The sequence below is a fragment of the Cephus cinctus genome, unplaced genomic scaffold, assembly GCF_000341935.2.
Source record: "Cephus cinctus unplaced genomic scaffold, Ccin1 Ccin1_scaffold0215, whole genome shotgun sequence".
NCBI lineage: Eukaryota > Metazoa > Arthropoda > Insecta > Hymenoptera > Cephidae > Cephus > Cephus cinctus.
This window is the reverse complement of record NW_014332933.1, coordinates 1,350,214-1,357,072: the sequence shown is the minus strand read 5'-3', so window position 1 is coordinate 1,357,072 and position 6,859 is coordinate 1,350,214. Positions and strand designations below refer to the sequence as shown.

General features: G+C 42.8%; 1 protein-coding gene and 1 long non-coding RNA gene across 6 annotated transcripts in view; both read left to right on the top strand.

Moving 5' to 3' along the window:
- LOC107265120 (sestrin homolog) overlaps positions 1 to 6,859 on the top strand; it is a 124,566-nt gene that overhangs the window by 38,289 nt on the left and 79,418 nt on the right. The gene's annotated exons all lie outside the window — the stretch shown is intronic.
- Positions 4,371 to 6,859, top strand: part of LOC107265126 — a 13,433-nt gene continuing 10,944 nt past the window's right edge. The window contains exon 1 of the long non-coding RNA XR_001537109.2: positions 4,371 to 4,567. This is a non-coding gene — a long non-coding RNA (uncharacterized LOC107265126). The remainder of the gene's footprint in view (positions 4,568 to 6,859) is intronic.

Here is a 6,859-nt window from a genome sequence, read left to right as displayed (position 1 = left end):
GGGGGGATAGTCTACAGGGATGCTGGAGCATCACGCTGGTTAAAGCTGTTTGAAATGTCTGAATTCGGAGAATGCGAAGGAGGACAATATAGGTTAGGTTAGGTGGCATTCCATTAGCCATTGTAACGTTACCCGTGGTATTGTATACTTATATATGTATATGTCTCGTGTATCTCGAAAATTTCACAGTGTATTCATCCTACGCGTACATACACGTATATTCACATTGTACAGCAGTAATCCAGTTAAGAAATTGTAAAATCGCTCTGATACCGTCGAAGGTCTGAATGTCCTGAGCATTTGTCACTTTATGACGTCATCCCGCGAGGAAGATGCTCGAGAAGAGCCCTAGTGACTTTTTCCCGGGGGAAAATCTTTCTCCGCCAGGGACGCAAGTATAGAGGAGGAAGACCTGTCTGAAAATAAATGCTTGTATATATGTATATATTCTCTGCTATAGCGGGTGGTCGTAGCGTGAATTCACTATATAGATATACATACCTGTGTGTATCCATGACATATAGATTCTCTAAGGAGCAGGGTGGGAGGGGGTATTTCAGTATATATAGTCAACGGGTCATCTCCCATTCGAATCTAAGGATACAGAAAGTCCAGGGAGTGTGGGGGGGAGGGGAGGTGCGGACTCCGTTCGACGACGTTTATCGGGAGAATGCTACTGACAGGTTAGTATGGACCTGCTGGGGATGCTGGGAAAAGAAATAGATAAAGGCAATGTCTTCATAGGAAAACTAGAAGATTACAGAGGTGGGTATAGAGGGTGATAAAAGAAAAGAGTACTGAGGTACGTCGAGATGAAATTTTCCATGTAAATCTGGCTCTACGTAGTCTTCTCGTGGATTACGTAAGAATCGTACCAAACCCGCAGAATCTTATTCCGAATTGAATTTTCGAAATTACATTGACTTCCTGTTCCAGCCGTTCCCACCGTTATCGTACGAATGCGTCAAACTGACCTGGAAACACGGAGCGAATACAAGATGTCTGCGGCACTCTGTGACGTCACTCGGTCCTCGAAAACTCCAGCCGACAATCGACCGGCGAATTCGAAATTCGTGTCAATGTGACTCGTTAGCATGGAACGACGTAGCTTTTGGATTACGTGTGGAATACAAAGGACGGTTCGAGGATGCAAAGTTACTGAATATCGATTAGGGGTTAGGTTCGTGGAAATTTTTGAAAATTTTTTTTTTTACAAAAATATCAAGTAATTTTGCAAATGTGGCTCGAAAGGAATCTTTACGTGGAAGTTTAGTCATGGGGGGTTAAGCTGCTTATGGGTTATTTGGATTCTGTGCGATTTCACCTTGTCTCGGTCAGGTTGGGCTAGGTCAGTCACTTCGTGTTGCTGTAACCTAACCTAACCCAACCCCGCGATAGACGTTCTGAACTTTCAATGGTGGATTCCAGTAACGAGGAGCCTTCCTTCTCATTTCCCTGGATACAACCTCTGAACCCCCCATACTCTTCTCTCCTCCCCCCCCTATTACAATGTACGACCTACGACCTCCAAACTACCACAACCCTCGGCCTTTTCAGCTGACTCATATACACTCTCCATACCTTCTAAAGGGTTCCGAGCAATTTACTCTTTTAACCCCTTTCGAGGGTTTCTACGTGTTTTTATCGACGTTACGTAATATACGTAAACCTGATACATTCTCATTCGTAACGTTACCACGTGGTGTGTATATAGAAACGTGTGAAGCACGTGCTCGAAGGATTCCCTGTATGTGGGCTAGTGACAGTTATAAAGGTTCAAAGTTTTTGGCTGCGACAGTACCTGTGGGTGAATGAGGCACCTCTGGCCCTCTAAAGGTGGATACGGGAGGTAAGATGTGGGCGAAGGAATATTCGGAAAATTAATATTGCACGAGGGTAAAACTAGAGTAAAAGTGGGGGTAAGTTTTTAATTGATGTTAACGATGACGTCAGCCGACGAGTAAAAACATACAAAAATTCGTGACTTATGACGTTGCTGTTTTCCTAGATAAGAAAATTAAGGGTGGACAATTTTTTTTTATTTCCTCCTTCTTCCCTTACCACTTGCCGTATACCGCCGAGATAGGATCTTTCGGACATTTACGGAAATTCTACCAAATGAAGATCTTAGATATACGTGTCTTGCTCGTGAGGGTGGTATGGAAAAGATTGTGGAAAAAAGAAAAATGAAAAATGGAAACTAGAACCGAAGTGTTATTGCATCTCTCAATGGTAGCAATAGTAGGTAAATTGTCGTCCACGTAGAAGCTGAGAAAAAGAAATTGTCAAGGGACTAATGGGCCGGGGTATAAAGCGAAATCCTCCTAATCAACGGTACGAGGCCTTTCAGCCATTGATGCCAATTGCTATGGAATTTTTCCCTGGAGAAAACCCCCGTTAACCCCTTAATTGAAGCCGCTTCGGCTTTAACGAATTTTTCCCGGGAAATTCAAATTCTATTTCGTTTCAGTAGGCTACTGTATTGAGAAGGAAAGCCTCAATGGCCAATTCGGTAAACATATTTGGCATTCGATACACGTTATTTTTATATGGAACACAGGAAGTGACGTAGGTACGCCTCACGGTCGAGTATTCTTTAACGAATCGTATAAACGTTTCTTTCGAATTACGCAGTTCACTTTCCTAACCTAACCTATACTCCCAATCAGTATGACTGTTGATTACGTCTTAGGAATATTTTTGATCGATTAACATTACGTTTTTATACTTATGGACGCATACGTCACGCACGCCGATAGGCTGGGCGGGGTCAAGATTTTTCAAATTTAGGAATGTATATGAATATATAGATATAGAGATAGGTTGCCGTATGTGAAAATATATATTTATCGTATATACGCACATATAAGTAACACGTGGATAGATTTATCTGTTTGTTTTCTGTTTTTCTAGTTCTTATCAATTTCGTAACGATACGTCAAGCGGAAATAACAGTAACAATAGAATCTAATCTCGTGTTACAATTTGTTTATTCCCGTGCCGTATATGTTTTTTTACTCCGATCTCACACTGCGTAGAACCGAATACGTATTTCCAAACTATAGTGTAGCGACTGGTGCGAAAATAATAGATCGCAAGTGTCGCGCGTCCCTCTATTTTTCCATTGGATCGACTCGCCCATTGGCTGATCTCAGAGAAACGGCGCGTTTCGATTGGTCGTTCGTCTGACGGGCCTTTTTTCTCAAGTAAACGCACACGCGTCATCGCACGTGGTGCTGTATCTGATCAGAGTGCGTCACTGGTCAGGGTTATGGACTTGTGAGAATGACGTAGTACACTCTGCTACATAAATATCTTATCAACGCAATAAAAGTCCGTAGAAAATAATAATGTGTTTTTGACTTATTAAAAAAGACATTTTTATTTTCTAAAAAAAAATACTTTGGGATTTTTTCTAAAAATTTTTCTTTTGCATATACACAATACTGGTATACGATTGAACGTTTTGGGAAACATGGTGGTTTACTGTACAATCAACGGTATAAATTAATGTCCCTTTGCGGGTAGAAACTGTCGTGCGACAGTCGTAGATAAAGTTTGGTTCACAGCAGTGGGCACGTACAGTTTCCAATATCTTATCAATAACGAGCCGAATGTGCATCTGACAGTAGGAACGAATGTTCAGTGGGTTAGGGTCGATTCAATATCAAGGAAATATGTAGTGCGAGGGAGTAACTGGTAGGGATAGTAGAGAAAAGGAGAGAGAGGGTACGAGGGAGTATGAACGGTCCTTTATTTCATAGGAAGGAAACCGAGGAATGGAGGAAGGAAGAGTCCCGACGAAATTGGTAGCAGCTGGTCGAATGATTCATCGAAACTTAGTGTGCGCCAAGTATATATATATATATTGTATATGATGTATATAACCCTAGTAGGCACAAACCTCATATGCCATTGAGAATATATAGCTATATAATGTTCCTAGTAAAAGTTTTCTATGTCACTATATATGATATATATATATACACAAGTTTCTTCATGAGGATCGCGTTGCGAGTATTTAACGTTGACGTCCAGTTTTCTTTTTCTTACGTCGCGAACGTTTGTAAAAACGACATCGGTTGAATAAATAATGTAGCCAGTACCTGGGGATTCGAATAGCCAATCAGCGACAGGATTCATAGGCAATGTCCTATGGGTAATAAGATCCCATGAGAATGCACGGAGGCACGTCTTTTTCTATGTCCTACTGCCTGCGATCGCACAGTATAGGGATACGGGTATCCCGCGCACGAGCGAGCAGCCAATCGGATCGCTCGACTCGACGGAAAGGACCAATCGTCGAGGTTCTTTACTTCGGAGTCGTATCCCCACTCCTGCGGCTCGTTTATCGCCGGCACGCTTGTCAGCTCTCGCGACTCCTCACTAGCGTGCTGGATGCGCACCACGTCGGTAGCTTCCCCACGTTCTCTCGTCGCTCGCGTTAAGAACGCCAACAGCTGACTTTACGTATATCCACGGAGTTACTGCAGGAAATATCGACCGTGATTGTTCTCTTGGCTTCTATCGTCCGTCCTTCGCGTGCACTATTTGCACGAGACAACAGGTACGTGTTTTATGTAAACGCAGGGACCACGTCGTGCTTTACGGTACAATTAAATTAATCCATAGCCGTATTATGTATATTTAACGACTGTACAGTGCAGTGTATACAGTCTACAGTGCGTGCCGTTTAAACGGGAATTCACGGCCAAGGCGAAATCTCCTTCACGTTTCTTCGAGATCTCCGGCCGATATATTTAAGTCTGACCCGAAGAATTCGACAAGGAATTCTCACTGAAATTCTCTTCCCTCCCGAATTCCACAATGGTGTCCTTGAACATGTATATCTATACATATCCACTGAGAAGTTCCCGAGGAATTTTCACATGGGAGAGAGACGTTAGAAAAATTCGTGTCACAAATTTCTACAAATCTGTTCTTCTTTTCATGTAAAAAAAAGAATCTCTCCCTCCCCTCCACTCGGAGATAAAAACTTTTGCGAGACGACTCTAAGCTGAAAGCGGGATTTCATAAAAGATTCATAAGAGAATCCGCGTCGGCGTTTCACGTGAATCGCGCCAGACGCGGGAGGTTCGTCGTACGTTTAAGAGACGAAATAATGAGACGAGAGTCTTTGGGGATTCCAGCATCCGCGGATACAGAGATGCTGGATGATTTCGTGCGGCTGAAAAATATGATCGTGTCGGGTCTGCAGTGTTTAAATTTTTAACGTAATCGTTTGTCACTCGCTTGAGACAGATTTTTTAAAACTTTTGCAATCTTTCCCATTAAGCATCAGAAACTACCAGAGGGTCCATTCGAGGGAGGCTGCGAATATCTATATACCGTCTGCACCTTGTACCACGTTCGGAAGAATACAGAGTTTTAGTTCTGTATCGCGAAGGTTAAATCGATTCGTGTAAAAAGTCGTAACGTCTCGTTTCGCAAGTTCAACGAGTTTCTCTCCGAGCTTGGATTTTTTTTTTTTTCCTATAACGCCCGGAATTCATTTGGTTAATAAATAAAGTTTGCGCTAAAAAATATTTTTCCACCAGACTATCCTCCACGTGCGCAATGTAAAATTGTTACCTCTGGACATTAGTCCGACGATAATTTGCGGAATTAATATGTCGAGAAATTCGGCGATTTTTCACTGTCCTCGCACATCCCGACCGTTATTGCGAATAGTCGTAACTTGCCGAAAATACTGGAGTGCGAATTCCAGGAGCGTTGCCAGAGGAAACGAATAACGAGACGTCGCACCACGAGCCACCCCGGTTCATTCGTTTCGGAATTTCACTCCAAGAACTATACCGGGTACCGTTGATACTAACATGTAGCTATACTAACCTTAATACCGGTAGCAGACAGTGCGAAAATTTCCTTAAGAAATAGATATATGTCAGGATGAGAAATCGTGGTTCTCTCAAATATTCAAATGATTCGCCTACGGTTACGTGTTAGAGGTGAATCAGTGCGTAGTCGACGCGTATTAAGGGACCCGTAAGAGGCGTCCGTACGAAGCGTCGTTACGCCGACGTTGGGAAGCCTTGTAAGAATTTGTATCGACCAATAAATTCGAACGTCGTCATCCTCGACCTCCATATGGTGCAGAGTGAATAAGATGTAAGTCGAGTGATAGTAGACACAGATTTCCCTCGGGCTTCTCTCTAAGGGTCTCCTGACATCGAGTTATCGCGAAAAAGCCCTATAATCATTTTTAACACGCGATCTTCGTCTTCGAAGATCTTCGATCTTCGGGACATTTTGAATTTGACAAAAAAATTTTTTTCACATCACCACTGGTCAATTGGGTTGCCATAGGCTTTTTTGTATTGGGAATGATATGGATATCGATCGGTTAATTTATTTATTTTTCTCTATAATTTTACAAGGCCAATGGACGACAGTTGATTAACGGTAAGGTAATGCCCGAATTGTAATACAGATGGCAGGGTCTAATTTAACATACGCGGTGATCCGTTACAATTAGATCAGCCGGTAAGGACTTGTGCTGGGTCGACCGTCCGAAATTGATATATTAGGACGAAAGAGCAAGTTACGGGGTCACGGCCGGGTTCACCCGAAGGTAATTGTCGAAGAATCTACCTTGGCTATTCGCCCGGCTTCCAGTTTCACTATCCCTTTCCCATTCTTCCCTGGGGAACCTTTTCCGGATTCCCATGGGGCCGGATGTGGTCGTGCGCAATTGACCGGAAGTCCCTCGGGGACCTTTCGAATCTACGTTATGACGGTCCTTTGCTCGATTTTACGACGATCCTTTACTCGTCTGCGCATGCGCGTTACTTGTTACTTTTTTTTTTTTTTTTTTTTTTTTTAATTTTTTATTCCCACA